Here is a 20,338-nt window from a genome sequence, read left to right as displayed (position 1 = left end):
TGGTGGAGTGTGTGCATAGAAGATCATTATGAAGGTCAAAGTTGAGGGAGGAGCCAAGAAAGCAATCATATCAGAACATTTTTGTTTTATAGTAAATTCTAGATAAAATTGCATCATACTTTCCATCTTTTCAGGAAATTTTGCATGTAGCTTTGTGGATCCACAACTACCTGATATCTGTTAGTCTTACCAGAAAGTGACTGAATTTCTCCTGGGGCCAGCTCAAGACAAAGGACTTTCTGGAATTCCCATTCCCATTTCCCACTTTCTCCCCACATTCGGCCACAGACAGGATATGCAGTGGAATGAAATGCTTTATCCTAAAGCATATCTTATATCTGCAAAAAGAAACTCCATGACTCTTACTTTGTTATCTTTTTTGTCAGAGTCATAGGGTTTGTACTGAGCGCCTGGGAGCTGTCTCTGAGCTTTGTTTCTCAAGGCTAGACCTCTATCACCTGGGACAGAGCTCTACTGCCAGCTTTTTGGAGGGGAATTAAAGGTAAGTTGTATGGACTTCTTGCACAGCCTGGATTTGACTGACATTCCTCCGGTCACAGCCTCCTGAGTAGTTGGGATTACAGGTGTGAGAATACTGCCTTAGGCTTTTTAGTTTGTTACCTACCGATTAGGAAGGTTGGCTCAGGTTAACTGAACACATTACTCTCTAATCACTCTAATTATTTTGTCATATTTAACTCAGATAAAGCCAATCACCGTTATTATTATGCTTGTTTTATTTGCTTTTGGAGACAGGGCCTTTGTATGTAGTCTAGCCTAGTTTCTTCTTCTGGATCTTTCCTGCCTCAGACACTCTATGCTGGGACTACAGGGATGGGCCAGCAGACCACGGGGTCTTCTTCACTCCTGACAATGCTCTCTGCAGGAGCCAATACAGGAGCTGCATGTGTACTTAGAAAAAACAGGAGATCTAAAACCATGCAGAAACAAATGGAAGAGCACATTGTGGTGGGCAGGAGAGTGTGTGGTCCACAAGCACTTGGTATTAGACACTAGCATCACATCAGTGAACAGGAAGAGGTGCCACTTCCTCCTCATCCAGCCTGTTCTCATGTGCACTGGGCTGTGGATGAGCATGGCTCTGCTACTTACCTCTGGGCACACAAGTCTGTGAAGATGGGCATCTTCCTCAGGAAGAAGTCTCTCCTGCTGCGCACAACACCACACACAGGCTCTACCATGGTGTAGTTTTGTGCCCAGTGTAATGGGGACACAGTTCCACACATGGTACTCCCAATGTCAGCCTGACTCTATCACTCACACCCAGGGGACTTGGTTATTTGATTTTTTAACAGAAGCAGAAAAGCTGTGGAGGTCAGATATAGGAACAGAGTCCTGGACCTTTTCTTCTCTAAGAGATGGGGAAAGAACAATGCCAGAAGCTAATGTACCTGTTAGAGGAAAAGAGAAGAATCTGGTAAGGGAGATGAAATGATAGAGCAAGGCTGAGGAGATGGCCACCACAAAGTGACCAAATGTCATTGGTCAACTTGAGAAAAGCATTTTTATAGCATGCCATGAATATTCTTAAAGAAGCAATTCCAAATTGCTTTTAATCGTGACACAACTGAACCTCCTTGAAATGTTATTCCCATTTTATTTATATCAGTATTCTGTTTTGGGGAAGCGAACAGATGAGAAGGAACACTGAGCAGGACATGATGCCCCTAGAGGAAGCACTTAGGTTTGCTGGCTGCACTGTGGTCCTCTGGGCAGCACTGTGGCTCTGTTGGGTATGGTGATGGCACTGAACAGTGTGGAAAGCTTTGCTCGCTGCTCAGGCACTGGCAAAGCCTCCTCCACACTCGACCATGGACCCTCTCTCTGTCTTCTCTGACAATGTGAAGACAACAGTCTTCACCTCAGCCCTGTACAGTGTGAACAGGGGTCACTTTTCATGAACAGGGCTGAAGGTCAGAGGCAGTTCGCAAAGGTCAGGAGAAAGGAGACAGAACCCTGGCCAGGGCCACCCCTAGGAGGAACCTCAAAGCAGGTGTTTTCCAGACTACCTGGTGCAGGGCAGCCACGCATGGAGGGTGTGCTTGTCACAGTGAACATTTGTCTTCATCTGTTTCAAGGCTCTGGATAGCAGACATGGCTGCAGCTCCAACAAAGACCACAGTCAACTGCCTGGAGTCTGAGCACTGGGAATTCCTCTGTGATGTCACGATTCTGGGGCTCATCCCCCAACTGCCAGGATGACACAGCCTCTGCCTTCCTGAGTGGCTCCTGGCAGATATAATATAATCTCTTTGAGATGGTTATCTGTTTGCCTTTGTGAGAAAGAGTTCACATACTACACACATTTTCCATTACACTTCAACAGCCTTAGACTTGCTACAATGCATCATAACCCATTCTATGGGCTAAAATTTCTATGCTATTCAAATGCAGGGGCCTGGATATTTAATAAAGAAAAGATGTTTAGTTCATAATCAGGAAGGATGAAAGTCCTAACTCATATCATTGTGAAAATGGTCCTGTGGTCAAGGCCCTGGACTGGGTCATATCTCAGTTATCCGGAGCACTGTGGAGAGAGCCTATGCTGAGGCAGGATGATGGGGACATTGGCCAGCGCAGAAGTTCTGCTTTCAGTACAGTCCTCTCAGGAGAACTAAGGGGCTCTCCAGAGATTTCCTCATTCAGAGAGCACTCCCCAGTCATGAGGATCTTCCCAGGGCTTCCTGTTCCTGCAGACCCCAACGTTTCTCCACAATTTGCTCTGGTGCACGGCTTTCATCTGGAATCCTCTCCTGCTAAACCAAGCCAGAGCAAAGCAGAAGAACATTCATGCAGACACAGCGGCCCCAGGGTGAATGTAATGCAGACACCTGGGGTATATGCCCCCGGTAGCCATGCCCACTGCCTCCCCAAGCCTCTCACCAACCCAGGCCTAGGTAGTGCTCATCTGGTCTCCAACTCTGTGATCCTTTCTCCTGGAAACTTTTGCATGACCTAGACCATCCAAAAGAACTTATTTTTACTTTTACCTTTAATTTTCATCAGTGCATATTCATCCTTATTACTGCAGGAAATTATAAGCTCACTTCTATAAATCACTTTAGTAATAACCTTTAGTACATTTTCTTTTTCTTTGTTCCATCCTTCGAGCCTGTCTTCCTATTTTCTTAGAGTTCTCTCTCTCTGTCTCTTTCTCTCTGTGTCTCTTTGTGTGTAGGGGTGTGGAGGTGGGGTGTATTTTTCTTCTTTCCTAACTTGCTTTCTCTATTGTTTGCAAGTCGTTTAATTTGAACTCATGGCCAGGATGATTTTTCTGACCTTCTTTGCTCAAGGCTAGCAATCTCACCACCTGAGCAAAAACTACTTCCATCTTTTTGGTACTTTATTAGAGTTCAGAGTCTCCTGAACTTCAATCTATGATCCTCAAAAATCTTACATTTGTGTAGCTACGATTATGTACATAAGATACTGTCACCCAGCTAATTTTTCATTAGCTTTTTCAGAAAGTGACCTGATTCTGGATTCATTCCTATATTCATATAATGCACTTTGGTCATATATTTTCTCTGTTATTCTAAGTACCCTTCACCTCATTTGCCTGTGTTCCCTTATCCTATTTTCTTCCATGCAGACAATTTTCTTCTAGGATCCATGACAGTATGTTTGTCATCGTGCCCATTGTAGGACTTTGGTTGGCCTCTACTTTGGCTTCTTGCAAATGAAGCTGCTCTCACCATCTTCCTCCACTCAGTCAGGCACTGTCATCCCCACGTGACAGGCCTTGGTTGGTGCTCAGCATCCCAGGCTGTTATGCTTCTTGAAGGGTTTCAGTGCTGGAGAAGCTCTCTGACCCACAGAGTCATGGATTCAGTCACCAGGTCTCAAGACAAAAAAAGAAGCACACAGCACAACCTAGCTGGAATGGACAAGTCAAAGCAAGCAGACGAGCTGCCCAATTCCTGGAGAAGTGAGGAGAAGACAGAAATCCAAGTAGGGTTGTATTTCAGATTTCATTAAAGCCTTTCAAAACCAATCCTGAGCCACACTGGGACTGTAATCTCCAGAAGCTTCTCTGTTTTCACTTTTGTTTCATTGTAGGCTTATTGTCCAACTGAACAGAAATGACTGGGATATTTCACACATGCATAGAGCCTCCCAGGGACCAAATATCACCTTCCTTTGTGGACACCCACCTTTCCCCCATATCTTTCATACAAAAGCCAGTATTTTAGCTTCCACACATGGAAGAATGGCTGTGTTTGTTATTTTGTATGGTACCTGTCCCTTCACATACTGTGCTCTAGTGCTGTCTTCCTTACTGCAAATGACACAGTTTCATTCTACCTAATTCCCAGGAATGGTTTGGGTATGTTTGCATGGTACTCGAAACTTAGTCTCATGAATTAAATCAAATGAATAGATGAGGTGAGTAGGGCTTGGAAGAAAAAGAAGCAAAGATACTTAAAATTTTCCAGGTGAACTATGGAGCTACTTGGTGGGATGTGGAAGTAGAACAGAGTTCTAGTTGACGGGAATGCAGAAAGAAGATGGTTTCACAATGAATGCCCGCAATGTAAGTCTCTGAATACAGAAGGTGGCATGGATTTGGCCTGGATGGTCACCTGGTGAACACCTATTGTCCTACTGGCTGGAGGAGGTTCCTGGAATTGATTTCCTTCCTCTTCTCCATATTTCTCAATCCATGGGTAGTGACATGAAGAGGGGTGCATTGGGAACCTTGCCTGGAGATGTGAGCATGCCTGAGTTTCTTCTCATGTGGGTCCGTGGGGAGACATGTACAAGAAAACAGAAAGAGAGAGGGAAAGGGAGAGAGAGAGAGAGAGAGAGAGAGAGAGAGGGAGGAAAACTATGTATTGTCTTGTTTTTGGTCTTGCTAATCCTGGGGTTTGAACTCTGGACCTGGGTATTGTCCCTGATCTTCTTTAGCTCAAGGCTATTGCTTTACCCCTTGACTCACACTGTCACTTTTGGTTTTTGGATTATTTAATGTCTCTGGCACTTTTCAGCCTGGGCTGGCTTTGAACTATGATCCTCAGATCTCAGCCTCCCAAGTAGCTAGGATTAAAAGCATGTGAAACTGTCTTTTCTAAAAAAAAAAAAAGTACTTGAAAAATTTAGGCTTCCTGCCCAGCTGAATACCACTAAAGTCTGACAAGTAACATTTTTGGAATAAAAATGTATATAAACATGTACAAATGTAGACATGTCCATAGGTAGATGGCAGATACGGAATTATATCTCAGTAAATATGAAATAATAATTTAAAGTCAGCATTGAGTGCTAACTTATTTATTTATCTTTTTGTGTGCGTGCTAGTTCTGAAACTAGAATTCAGGGTGTGGTGCTGTCCTTGAACTTCGCTTGCTAAAGACTAGCATTTGATTGCTTAAGCCATAGTTGCATTTCTAGCTTTTGGGGTGTGAATTGTAGATTTGTCTCCAATTCCTGCACAGGCTTGCTAAGATCTGTGATGCTCAGATCTCAACCTCCTGAATCTGTAGGATTACAGGCAGGAGCCACCAGTTCCTGACTTGACAGCCAATTTTCTAAAAGAATTAAACTATGAAAGTTTTCTTTCTTGAATGAAATGGATAACCATACCAAAGACTGTGATTTTGAATTTAGAAATGTTTATTTTTGTTTTGTGCCAGTCCTGGGCTTGAACTCAGGGCCTGAGTCCTGTCCCTGGTGTCTTTTCAGCATTCTACCACTTGAGCCACAGTGCCACTTCTCACTTTTTTAAAATTTTTACTTCTGGCTTTTTCTATACATGTGGTGCTGAGGAATCAAATCCAGGGCTTCCTGTATATGAGGTGAGCACTTTACCACTAGGCCATATTCCCAGCCAGAAATGTTTCTTTTTTATTACATGACTAAATATAACTGATTGCAGTATGTGCAATGTTACTGCCAGTTTGGTAATGATAATTATCAGAGTTTATCAGCCTTTTCTTTTTCTACAACTAGACGATTGGGCCCTATCCCAGCTTGAGGGTCCCAAGGATTTTTCTGTACTATTTTGTAATTGTTGATAAGCTATTTAAGAGAAATATGGATGCCCTGTGTCATTGCTTACTGCTCATAATCCTGGCTAGTCAGAGAAAAGACCTGAGGAACATGAATGGAAGGCAGGCCGGTCAGCAAGGGCCATGACACTGGCTACCTCTAGTTGAAAAAAATGTTGAGTTGAGTTGTGTTGCATAAAATGGGTAATACTTGCAGAGAAGCCAAACATATTTCATAGTGAGGTTAGTGGAGTAGACCTTTGATATGCAATCATAAGAGTTCTTCCTGCAGGAATATCTACTCATGCACAGAATTCAGAGTTTCATTCTGCGCTGGTTATTTTTATTTATTTTTCTGATAAGGCCACCCAACATCTAAAGGCTGAGGATGCACTTATTTACCTAAAGGAAATACTTAGCTTCCTCACTTTTTGAAAGTACATCCACACTTCCTGTTATATTTGTTTGTTGGCACACTAGCTTTGGGGGACCAATTTTCCCAGAAATGAACCCGCAGAACTATGCCTAATCTTTGATAAAGGCGCCAAAAATATAGGATGGAAGAAAGATAGCCTCTTTAACAAACGGTACTTGCAAAACTGGTTCAATGCCTGTAACATATTAAAACTAGATCCTATGTATCACCCTGCACCAAAATCAATTCCAAATGGATCAAAGACCTTGAAATTAAAATAGATACCCTGAAAACACTATAAGAAGGAGTAGAAGAAACACTTGGGCTCCTTGGCACAAGATGAAACTTCCTTAACAAAGGCCCAGAAACACAACAAAGAAAAGAAATGTTCAATGCAAGACCCATTAATATCCCAACACCATTTTTTGATGAAATAGAGGAAGCAATCCAGAAATTCATATGGAATAATAAAACCTAGAATAGCAAAAACACTCCTAAGCAGAAAGAACAGTGCTGGAGGAATTACAATACCCAACTTCAAGCTGTATTATAAAGCTATAGTAATAAAAACAGCTTGGTATTGGCACCGGAACAGGCCTGAAGACCAATGGAACAGAATTGAAGACCCGGGAATGAACCCACAGAACTACGCCTACTTAATCTTTGATAAAGGGGCTAAGACATTAGTTTGGAAGAAAGATAGCCTCTTTAACAAAGTGTGCTGGAAAAACTGGCTCAACACATGCAACAAACTAAAACTAGATCCATATATATCACCCTGCACCAAAATCAATTCCAAATGGATTAAAGACCTCGAAATCAAAACAGACACCCTGAAAACACTAAAGGATGAAGTAGGAGAAACACTTGGGCTCCTTGGCGCAGGACGGAACTTCCTGAACAAAGACCCAGAAAGGCTACAAATCAAAGAAAGGTTGGACAAATGGGAATGCATCAAACTGCAGAGCTTCTGTACGGCAAAGGACATAGTTTTCAGATAAGCAGAAAGCCCACAGATTGGGACAAGATCTTTGCCGGACGTTCAACAGACAAAGGCCTCATATCTAAAATATATGCAGAACTCAAAAAATTACCTTCCTCCAAAACAAAACCGCAAAGAACTAATAGCCCACTCATCAAGTGGGCTAAAGACCTACAAAGAGACTTCTCTGATGAGGAAATGAGAATGGCTAAGAGACATATGAAAAAGTGCTCTACATCACTGGCCATAAAAGAAATGCAAATCAAAACAACATTGAGATTCCATCTCACCCCAGTAAGAATGTCATATATCAAGAAAACTAACAACAACAGTTGTTGGAGGGGATGTGGCCAAAAGGGAACCCTACTTCATTGTTGGTGGGAATGTAAACTGGTTCAGCCACTCTGGCAAGCAGTATGGAGATTCCTCAGAAGGCTAAATGTAGAACTCCCCTATGACCCAGCAACCCCACTTTTGGGTATTTATCCAAAAAACTACAAACAAAATGACAGTAGAGCCACCAGCACAACAATGTTCATTGCAGCGCAATTTGTCATAGCGAGAATCTGGAACTAACCCAGATGCCCCTCCGTAGACGAATGGATCAGGAAAATGTGGTACATATACACAATGGAATTTTATGCCTCTATCAGAAAGAATGACATTGCCCTATTTGTAAGGAAATGGAAGGACTTGGAAAAAATTATACTAAGTGAAGTGAGCCAGACCCAAAGAAACATGGACTCTATGGTCTCCCTTATTGGGAATAATTAGCACAGGTTTAGGCAAGTCACAACAGAGGATAACAAGAGCCCAATAGCTAAACCCTTATGATCACATAAGATGATGCTAAGTGAAATGAACTCCATTATATGAAAATGATTGTTATATCAGAGTTGTAACTACTTTCAACATCCCATGTGTATCTGTAGTTTCTACTATTGACGATGTTCGTGTATCACCTTCTTGTGATTGTATCTACACTATATCTGTAATCTTATTTGAGTGTATGGTAAACAGTGTGTACTGGTATTAGAATTAGGAAATTCAAAGGGAATATGAAAATTGAGAGACAAAGGGTAAAATACGAGAAACAACAACAAAAGCAATACTTGCAAAACTGGTGTAAGTGAACTGAACAACTCAGGGGGGGAAAGGGGGAGGGGGGAGGGGCGTATGAGGGACAAGGTAACAAACAGTACAAGAAATGTATCCAATGCCTAAAGTATGAAAATGTAACCTCTCTGTACATCAGTTTTATAATAAAAACCTAAAAAAAAAAAAGAAAACAAATGACGCTGAGACATACAAGCTGCATGAATGATGTGTGAATGCATATGCAAATATGCAAATAAATGTGTGAATAGCACAATATGCAAATAAAGCATTTATAAGTCCCATTCATAATTATAGATAATAAATAAAATAATTATGGATAATAAGGCCCATATGTAATGATATAATGAGCAAGACTAATGAAACGGCAAGTCATAAATAATTCAATTTTCTTTTGATAAGATCTTGGGCTGCAGTTGTAGCTCAGTAGTAGAGTGCTGGCTTATAAAGGTATAAAGTTATGGGCTCAATTCAATTCCCTAAGACTAGAAGGAAGAGGAAAAAGAAACTTCTAACCAAGCGCCAGTGTCTCACACCTATGATCCTTAGCTAATCAGTAGGCTGAGATCTGAAGCTCCTAGTTTCAAGCCATCCTGGACAGGAAAGTCCCAGAGATTTTTTTCTTTTGGTCTGGACTTGAACTGAAGGTCCTGTGTGCTGTCCCTGAGCTCTTGTGCTCAAGGATAGCGTTCTACCACTTGAGCCACAGCTCTACTTCTGGCTTTTAGTGGTTCACTGGCTCTGAACCATGATCCTCAGATCTCAGTCTCCTGAGTAGCTAGGATTATAGGCAAGAGGCACCAGCGCCCAACTCCTGAAAGATTCTTAGGTCCAATTAACGAGCCAAATGCCAGAAGTGGAGGCGTGGTTCAACTGGCAGAGCACCAAGCCTTGAGTGAAGGAAAAAAACTGAGGGACAGCATCCATGCCCTGAGTTCAAGTCCTGTACTGTCATGTGTGCACACATACCAAAAAAACCAACTGTAACTTCTTACCTGGAAAATTAACTCAAATACAGAAAACTACAGAAAATGAATCTATAGAGAGACACTCTACCGTCAGCCCCCGCCATCCAAGGAGCCCTCCCCTAGTCTATCTCCACAACTCTTTCTGCTCCCCCGAAACAGTCACCCAGCTGGCTCTCCCTTTTTCTGCGTTCCCCGGATACCCCACCATCTCACTCCATCCGCGTCACCCAACGGGCCAAGGTTTGGGGTCCACAGCGGAGCACCCGCGTTTCTTCTCCCCACCCGCCACCCCATTTCACCCAGGTCCGGGAACGCGTGGGCCTCGACCCCAGACCACTGGGAGCAGAGTTTGAGGAGAAAGGCCGAGATCCAGGCCTTAACAGCGAGGTGGGTGTTTCCCGATCCCTGAGGCGGCTGAGGGAGACACCACTCCGGGAAACCAACCTTTAGAAGGCACCCGGGTGCTTCACCGGCCCCTGGGCGAGAAAGAATCCAGTGAATCCACTTCAGGGCTCCCGGAGGCTCTGCCTCCTCCTGGGGGCGGGTCCACTGATCCGGCCTAGGGAGGGGGAGAAACCAGCCCGAAGGCGCGGACATGGACAAGCGCGAGCCGACCTCTCATGCCTCACTCCCCTGTGTTTGGGATTGCCTGGTCCGTTTCCAAGGCAGAGCCAGATACGCGAGAAGACGAGTGATGCTCATTAGCTGAGCAGTTTCTGTTTGTATTGGCTGGTGCTCGGAAGTGTCCTGCCAAGAAGGCCCGCCCCTACACGCCCCAGCCCTTCACACTACTGATGGGCGGGAAGAATGAAGGGGAAGCTTGTAGACTCAGCCCCGCCTCCTCATCCATGGCAGCAAGCAGAAGGTTGGAAAGGTGTGGCTCCAATTCCGACTTTTTGGTGATTATTTGGCGGCAAGGCTCACAGTTTCCTGCTGGGGCGGGCTGTGAACCGTGGCCTCCTGAGTAGCTGGGATGACAGCAGACACGAAGTGTTGGCACTTCAGTAACTTTTATTTTAATAAGTCATTATTATTATTATTATTATTATTATTATTATTTATTTTGCAGTACTGGAGATCAAATCCAGTGTTACGATTGCTAGGCAGTATATTCTACCATTGATCTGCAGTCCTCAGCCCTAACATGTCTTCAAGCTCATCAAGGCATTAAACATTAGATATTTGCCATTTTTCTACTTTTATTACTTATTTTAGTTTTATTTTTGTATCAGATCTGGGGCTTAAACTCATGACCTGCACGCTGTCACTTATGTTTGTCATTCAATGTTAGTGCGCCACTGTCGGCTTTTTTTTTCCAGTGCTGGGACTTGGACTCAGGGCCTGGGCTCTGTCCCTGAGCTTCTTTTGCTCAAGACTAGCATGCTACCACTTGAGCCATCCAGCTTTTCTTGTTTATGTGGTGCTCAGGAATCGAACCCAGGGCTTCATGCATGCTAGGCAAGCACTCTGCCACTAAGCCACGTTCCCAGCCCACTGCTTTTTTTTTGTATGCAATTAATGGCTAGTAAGTCTGCCAGACTTTCCTGTCCTGGACTGGCTTTGAACTCAAATCCTCAGATCTCTGCCTGAGTGGCTTGGATGATAGGAATGAGCCAGGAGTGGCCCAACTGTTGTTGCAACTTTTATAACGGTTGATTCCAGTGAATACTGGGTATTATGGTAGAATTTTATTATAGCACAAAATAATTAGGTAATTATCCTAGCACGCATGCATGCACGGACACACACACACACACACACACACACACACACACACACATTGCTTTTCTTCAGGAAATTTATGATATCTTACACAATATAGGCCAAACTTTTAAGTAATGCATTAAAGTCTATTCCTAGCTTATTGGGACTATTCCATTAAGCTATTTTTGCACTACTTGCAGACAGTTCTTAATTTCAGTTTTTAAATTTTTGTAATAAGGAAGGAAGGAAAATAACCTACACTTGCCTGTGTTTGTACTTGTATGAAATCTTTTTTCCTTTTCTTTCTTTTCTGGTGCCAGTAATGTAACTTGAACTTACAGCCTCACCTGTTGGAGAATTAAAGTCTCCAACCAGTGGAAAAATTTGGCCCCGGCACGGTTACTCCGATGCCTCATTAGCACACTAATAGGCCCTTGGGAAAACATTCCCAGTAAGGAGTTTCTGGTGTTTGTGGGCCAAAGGTAGCCACCAGTTGTTGTGAGAATCTCCTTTTTCCCCCTACTTAGCAAGTCTCCTAGAGGAGACTTGCCTGGAGACTTGCTTGGAGACTTGCTTGACCAGCTGCCTTTAATGTTAGATTATCACAATAAACAGAAAAGTCTCCTCATTGTTATTTTCACAAGTACTTGAGAAGTCAAGATTGAGATAGTAGCTAGTAGATAATTATAGTTCTACCTAGGTTGTATACAATTCCTTGCTTTGATATCAACAATCTTTGTAGTCACTACCTCCTGTAATTAGAAAGGCATTGTATCAAGTTCCTGCCCTCACAATAGGAAATTTCCTCCACTTCTGTATTTGAGACAAATGTCATGCTGTATTGATCTTTTACCCTGTAATTGTAAAATTGGTTTCTATCCCTATATAAACCCTGGCCCTCTTGGAATAAAGTATGCATTGGTTCACTCGCCTTGCATCCCCCGTGTCCTGATTTCGACTGCAGTTACCCAGGTTCAACATCTGGCGCCCGAACAGGGACCTGACAATTGATCCACAGGAGATTGCGGAACTGCCGAGCTCTCGAGTGAGGTGAGAGATATTTTTAATTCACAGGAGACAAGGGATCTGTGTGTAATTCACAGGAGACAAGGGATCTGTGTGGTGAGCTCCTATTCTTAAAAAATTACGGGGTTATGGGACAAGCTAAACCAACTCCATTTTCTAATTTTATCCACCATGTATTGAAACGGGACGGAGCTATGGTCTCGTGTTCACAAAGAGATGAGTGTGTACAGGTAGTGGAGTATAATGTATGGTTCCCAGAGGGAGATACTTTAGATTTAGAAGTCTGGGAACGAGTAGAGAATAATATGGAAAATGAATATCGGTGTGGAGACAAGGTTCCAGTTACATTTTGGTCTGTTTGGGCATTAATACATACAGCCGTGAGCATGATGTCTCCTGATGCTATCATAACATCAGCTGCTGAGCCAGAGGCTGACGTGGAAAAAGCTATGAAGGCTTATAATTTGTCCGGGGAGGTAAAAACTCAAATTGGGCAGGAGCTAAAAGACATGGCAACACCTGAACTATCGCCTGTCAGTTTTGTTAAAGAAAAATTAACATCAAATAAGCCTTCAGCCTCTACCTATGCTCCTTCAGAGAATGATGCTAATTTAGGCAGCTCAGCAGTGCAGTCAAAGTGCTACAGATGCTCTTTCGATCTGCCAGGGGCAGTCAGGAAGGTAAAAGTAAAGACCAAATAATTGCGGCCGCGGAGCCCACTTTTACTTTAATTAATCTAAGTCCTATGGTTCTGCTTCTCTCTCTTGCTATCAAACTTTTCCTGTCATTGAACCCCCTCCAACCAGAGGTGTGACACAGCCCCGTCATTATCAAGATATTGATCAGATTCACTCAATTTAGGACAGCTGTAATACAGGGCCGTCTCATGGCTCCCTTCCAGTGAAGGAGGCTTCCCCATCATCTTTTCTTTACAACCAGGCACTAGCAGGGGAGCTGACACTCCCTGTTTTAGTCCATCAGCCTGGAATTGGGGAAGGACTAGTGATTTTTCTTTTACTTCTCAAGAGAATTTTTACTGCAATTACACTTTTAATTTGCGCCTGCGCTACATGTTTTATGTGTCTTTGTCCTTGTTTGATTAGTTGTGTTTCGTGTGGAGTGCTAAATTGGGAAAAAGTCCTCTAGTGGGCGGCCTCGGCAGGTTGATTGCCAGGGGATGGAAATCTCCACTGGGGAGGATCCCCCTGAAAATTTTCAGGGCCCTATGGACTTTCCATCACTCTGGCTGGCAGCTTGTGGACGCTGGACATGCCATCCAAGGCGTAAAAGCCTCTGTTTCTATGTTCTGTTTTGTCTTGACTAGTTTTGTCTTTGAGATTGGTACCAGTTTTAAACATAAACTTTTGTTTCCCTTATTTCTGTTGTCCATTTACATGTCTATGGGCAAAACATTTACTAGGTACTGTGTCTCCTTCTGCAAGAAGGCAAAAAAAGTGCAGGCTGCTAAGAGCTGAGTTCAAACAGCCGGCTAGGCTAATCTTAGCCTGAGAGTAAACACTAAGAGTCAAGTGCTAGGTGGACTCAGTAATACTCCAGGGGACCCCAACCCAGTTATCTTCAGCTAAAAATTAAATAGTATGCTAAGATACTTTGCTAAAACTAATAGGCCCTAGTGAATAAGACTAAACAATGTTAAAATCATTCATTAAAGGTTTTGTTTTAAGTTTTGGTCATTACAAGAGTAAGATTGGAAAATATACCTTTTGCCACTAAAAAATGTACGGCTGATAGTTGTTTGGACTGCTTTTAAGTTCTGTTTACATTAATACCTACATATGTGAATGTATGTATGTATGTGTGTGTGCGCGCGCACAAATGTATGTGGGTGTGAATGTGTTCAAGATTAAAAAGGTATGATGTAAAAATAGGTTAGTTTAACTTTAAACTTCAAAAGATCATCAAATTTGGGCATTACCAAAAGCTTTAAAGGATTATTTATTTTAAAAGGAACTATAGTTAAAAATTCTTTAATTCATGGTTAAAAATAAATAAATAAATAAATAAATAAATAAGAACTTAGCATGGGCCCTTGAACCTATCCTCAGTAGTGAGGGGTAAACTGACAAAAGTACAGTTTAGCCGATCCACGTGATGGGACAGCCATAGGGTGGCGTCCATTCATAGTGGGAGAGGGCAAGCTGGCTCCAAGGCAGTTCATCAAGCTCTAAGGAGTAGGATGGAGATAGGCCCATTCTATAGGACAGGCCAATGGAGGCCTTTCTTTTATTTCTTTTGTTTTCAGGTATAAACATTGGAAACCTCAGGGTAAAATGTATGATTTGACTGATACTTCTAAAACTGCCCCTTAGGATGGATTAAAATTGGAATATCTTAAAGGAGAGTTAAAAGTTTATTTACCTGATATAACTCGATTTCTGTACAGGTTTGCAATTTGGATGTATTAAAAAGGCAAATATGCTAACTCTGAAATCTCATGGTTATAATTCTGGGGCACACTGCTAAGTGTACTCTTGTTACAATTGTTTTGGGTATCACTTTAATGAATCAGGTACTAAATTTTTTAAGTGTAAACTGTACTGTAACAGTAAGATTAACTATCTTAAGTCACATATAATCAGGTAAATATTTTAAAGTATATAAACTAATGGGGGATAGAAGTACACAACTTTCATTAACTCTCTGTATATAGGAAAATGCTGGGGGATAGAAGTACACAACTTTCATTAACTCTCTGTATATAGGAAAATGGCTCTTTTAAAGCAGACAACCAGGAGGCAATGTGCCCCCTGGGCTTCAGTTTTTCTATGCAAATACAGGCTGAGGTAAAGGTGTGAAAGCCTCTACTTTAAAAGGTTTTAGAATGCCTTTCTAGATAAAAAATTTGGAAGTAAAAAACAAGCAGCATGAAGCAATGGGTGATACCTAGGCTCCAGATTTCTTTTAATACAACCAGGCTTGGTAAAAAACTTGAGATCAAAAATGTATTCTGAGATATAAAATTTAAAATGTTTATTTTAAGTTGGATATAGGAAAACGATGGCTATCAAGATGATTATTTAATTACTACTCCAGTTTGTTTTACAGGTTTTCAATAAAATGATTTATTATTTGCTGCACCTGATAAAAATATTGTATCAAAATTGTTACAAATTTTGCCTTTAGACTTTCAACAGTATAATTTAATAATTGCCCCTGATAAAATTCATTTAAACAGAAGAACCATTTAAGTATCTGGGATATTTAGTTAGAAGACAAGTAATTACCCCCCAATTAATAAAAATTCGTACTAAAAAATTTAAAACTCTTAATAATTTTCAAAAGTTACTAGGGACATCAATTGGCTTTGCCCTTCCTTAGGAATTCCCAGAATTCCTAACCTATTTTCCATTCTTCAAGGAGATTCGGATTTATGTAGCCCTCAAAAATTAATTGACACGTCAGGAACTGCTCCTAATAAAATTTGACAAATGGATGTAACACACATCCCTGAATTTGGCCGCTTACAATATGTGCATGTATCCATTGATACACATTCTTCTTTTATTTGGGCAACACCTCTACCAGGGGAAAAAGGGACTCATGTCATTCAACATTTACTAGAAACATTCGCAGTCATGGGGATTCCTTCTCAAATAAAACTGACAATGCACCAGCTTATTCCAGTAAACAAGTACGAAAATTTTTAGAATTTCATAACATTTTTCATGTTACAGGAATTGAATACAATCCTCAAGGTCAAGGTATAGTAAAAAGAGCTCATTATACATTAAAAACACAAATTAAAAAACTAAAGAAGGGGAGTATGGATAGTACTGAGGGATATGCAACTTCTATGAAAAGTATTCATAAAACAGCCCGAGCTGTCATTGCAGAAGCATTATTTGTCCTTAACTTTTTAAATTTGTCTCAAGGAGATGTTTTAGCAAGAGCTGAGCGACACTTCCTAGCTCCGCCTATGCAAAACAAACCGCAGCCAGTTTGGAATAGATTGGGGGTTGGGCTAGATTGGGCCCCGGGGAGTTAACCCAGGGGCGAGGGTATGCTTATGTTTCTACAGAAGACAGCCCATCTTTCTAGCACCTGCTCCAGTGGATCCAGCAACAAACACCCCTCTGTCCATCAAGGGGGTGAGACATTCTCATTCAAGTGATAAGGCCATTCAAATGGACAGGTGTGCACTGGTAACCTGTAGAGGCTACATCAGAGGTAATGTATTGGGCCTATATTTCTAACCCTCCTTTATTACGTCCATATTTATGGACAAAAGCCCCTGTCTCTGTTTTTACATCTATTCCTAATTTACTCTCTCCCCCTATGGGTCTGGCATTCCAGTCTTTCCTATGGAAGAGGAAAGATCATTTAACTTCTCTTATTCTCAGTTCTCTAAAGCTATCTGTCAAGGCCGTTCCCCATGTTACCCTTTTAGATATCAATATTGGATTCAGCATGGAGGTTCATATAACTCCAGTAGAACTCGGCTGATTAGACTGTCTTCCTGGTCTGTTGGATCTCATACCTATAAATTAGATAATTATCCTATTCCTGCTGGCCTACCTAAATGTGACAATTTTACTTATCTGAACCTGAACTTTACTGAAAGAGATTGGGAAAGTTGTCGAGGAATTTTTCCAACTATTTGGAATACATCCCAGCATACTTGGTATGATTGGGGACCTTTTGGTGTGTAGTTGAAAAACTGCACTGAATATAACTCATCTATGAACATGTCCAATGCCATGTCTGCTAAACAGCTTTTAGGGTGGTTTGGAGCAGGCTTTGGTGACCCCCGGCCTGCTCTCGCCCATGGAGACAAACTATTTCCTCCACAACGTCATCTCTGGAAATTAGCAGCTTCTCTGGCTCCTGTATTGCTGGCCAATGGGACTTACTCAGGATCTACAAGATCCTCGGCCTCCTACAACTTCACAGTTGTAAAGACCTATAATATCTCTGCTTGTGTTCATTTTCCACAAGTACTGATGGTCGGCCCCATAAACATAACTAAGAATGCCATTATCTGCATAAATTGTAAATTGTATACTTGCTTGAATAACAATGTCACCTTTAATTTTAGTCAAGATAGGATCATGATTTTAACCCAGCGCAACTCCCTTTGGGTTCCTGTTCGTATGCATCGTCCCTGGGCTGGAGGACCTGTACAAGGATTAGTAATGCAGTTTTTCAAGCGGCTTCTGAAGAGGAGTCGTCGTGCCATTGGACTGATTATTGCAGGACTCGTTGGACTGATTGCCATTGCTACAACTGCAGCAGTATCCGGAGCCGCATTGCGACAATCTGTACAAACTCATGACTTTATGGTGCAGTGGCACCAGGACTCCCACAATCTGTGGCAACACCAGCTGGAAGTAAATGCCCACCTTCAAGATGAGATAGAAGCTGTCAAAGGAGGAGTGTTTTGGCTTGGACAGAAATATCTGGCTTTACAGCAACGATTGTTTTTGACTTGCGATTGGAATTCTAGTCATGTCTGTGTAACACCTTATAAATATAATGCCTCTGAATGTGAATGGAATGATATACAAATGCTTATAGATGGAGCCCTACTAAATGGTACGTTAAGTGAACAAAGCTTGTACAGGGAGGTTTTTGAAGCTTTTCAAAAGGAATTGCGAGATGCCTCCTCTATTGATGATATAGCCCAAGGACTAGCTCAGACCTTAGAAGGACTAGACCCTAGGGGGTGGTGGCAAAGTATTACCCATAGTGTTGGAAGTGCCTCTATTGCCTTGATACTTATGTTAAGTGTCTTTTTCTTAGGATATTGTTCCATCATAGCTATAATGAAGCGTTTCACTAGGAATAATTCCTCTGATGTTTTACTAACTGCCCTTAAACTTTCTAGAGAAGCGGCTGTGGAAAATTAATAAAAAAGGGGGAATTGTTGGAGAATTAAAGTCTCCAACCAGTGGAAAAATTTGGCCCCGGCACGGTTACTCCGATGCCTCATTAGCACACTAATAGGCCCTTGGGAAAACATTCCCAGTAAGGAGTTTCTGGTGTTTGTGGGCCAAAGGTAGCCACCAGTTGTTGTGAGAATCTCCTTTTTCCCCCTACTTAGCAAGTCTCCTCTAGGAGACTTGCCTGGAGACTTGCTTGGAGACTTGCTTGACCAGCTGCCTTTAATGTTAGATTATCACAATAAACAGAAAAGTCTCCTCATTGTTATTTTCACAAGTACTTGAGAAGTCAAGATTGAGATAGTAGCTAGTAGATAATTATAGTTCTACCTAGGTTGTATACAATTCCTTGCTTTGATATCAACAATCTTTGTAGTCACTACCTCCTGTAATTAGAAAGGCATTGTATCAAGTTCCTGCCCTCACAATAGGAAATTTCCTCCAATTCTGTATTTGAGACAAATGTCATGCTGTATTGATCTTTTACCCTGTAATTGTAAAATTGGTTTCTATCCCTATATAAACCCTGGCCCTCTTGGAATAAAGTATGCATTGGTTCACTCGCCTTGCATCCCCCGTGTCCTGATTTCGACTGCAGTTACCCAGGTTCAACACTCACCCTCACACTTGACTTTTTTCTGCTCAAGGTTGGCACTCTACCACTTAAGCCATGCCTCAACTTTTGGCTTTTTGTAGTTTAATTGGAGATAAAAAGTCTATCAGATATCTACCTGGATAACTTAAAACTGGTTCCTCAGATCTCAGCCACCAGAGTCACTAGGGTTATAGGCATGAGCCACCAGCACTTGGCTTAAATTATTTTTAATTAGCATGTACAATGAGGTGAATGATGGTTCTATCCCATTAAACTGTCTCAAACATTCTCTCTCTCAAACCCTCTCTCTCTTTCTCACTCTCTCTCTCTCTCTCACACACACACACTCACACAACGCGGGGCCTCTTCCTTGGTAAGCTAGCACTTTACCAGCTTCAGCCCTTTTTGCTTTATTTATTTCTCAGAGTCACATGTTTGGACTGAAAGCAATTCCCTTACCTATAAAAACTGTGTAGCCAGGGTTACAGGTGCATACCACCATACCCGGCCACCATATTTCTCTGTGATTAAAGCACTCAAGATCCTTTTACCTAACTTTTGAAATACACAGGATGTTATGGTTAGCGCTAGTCATCTTACTATGCAATAAAAAAAATGGGAAATTTTAATACTTGATCTGGTCTCTCTTCAAGGAATATCGGTGGTGTCAACTTTACAACCCATACGTGGCTGAGATCATGGAGTAAATTTTGCCTTGGGTGCCTGCCCACTGCTCCAGGAGGAATTGTACTTGAACAGCATTCATTAGCAGATGGTACCCAGGAGGCAGGTGCAGGAGCAGGCATCCAATCAACGTGGCTAAAGGATACCTGGAAATCTCAGGCAGGCTGCACAGAGCCTCTGGGTTGGTTCTGGAGACTGATTCATGTGCACCCCACCCCTAGGCTGTCCAATGAGCTTGAATGTCAGTCACTTGGCTGTTTCCTAGAGACATCATGTTAACACTTGCAGGACACTGGCCAGGGCAGTAGCCTTCCTTGGGAGGCACCCTTCCCATTTGGCTGCAGCTCGGCTGATCTGGTCCATCAGTCTTGGCCAGTTTAATTCTCCCTCCAGGCCTCTTGACTCAGTTCTTGGAGTCACATCAAACAGTAGGTCCTAGGATCTGTATACAAAGACACAAAGTTTGGCTGACCCAGAGCAGGTCAGTTTCCCATTCCAGTAGCCAGACACATTCTGTATCCTTAGTCCTGAGAAAGACGGACGATGTTTGATGGACTTCTTTTGGCATCTGATCCAGCTTCAGCCACAACTTTGAATTTACTGTGAAATGGGGGAAAGGACAGATGTGAATGTGTCTGTGAACAAGAGGTAGCTTTCTGTCTGCCCAGGCTACAGAGGAAAGTAGTTGTGATTTGGCCCATGTCCTCATGGAGAGAAAAGCAATCTTAAGACCTACATAAACTGGCCCCAGTGGCCAACCACACCTGTCATCCTAGGTATTCTAGAGGCTGAGGTCTGGACAAGGATGGTGGTTCAAAGACAGCCCCAGGCAGGAAAGTCCATGAGACTCTAATCTCCAATGAACCACCACTAAAGTTAGAAATGGAGTTGTGGCTCAAAGCAGTAGAGCAATATTATTGAGTGCAAAAGCTCAAGGTCA

This window comes from Perognathus longimembris, chromosome 18 (genome assembly GCF_023159225.1).
Source record: "Perognathus longimembris pacificus isolate PPM17 chromosome 18, ASM2315922v1, whole genome shotgun sequence".
Classification (NCBI taxonomy): Eukaryota; Metazoa; Chordata; class Mammalia; order Rodentia; family Heteromyidae; genus Perognathus; species Perognathus longimembris.
This window is presented reverse-complemented; position numbering follows the sequence as displayed.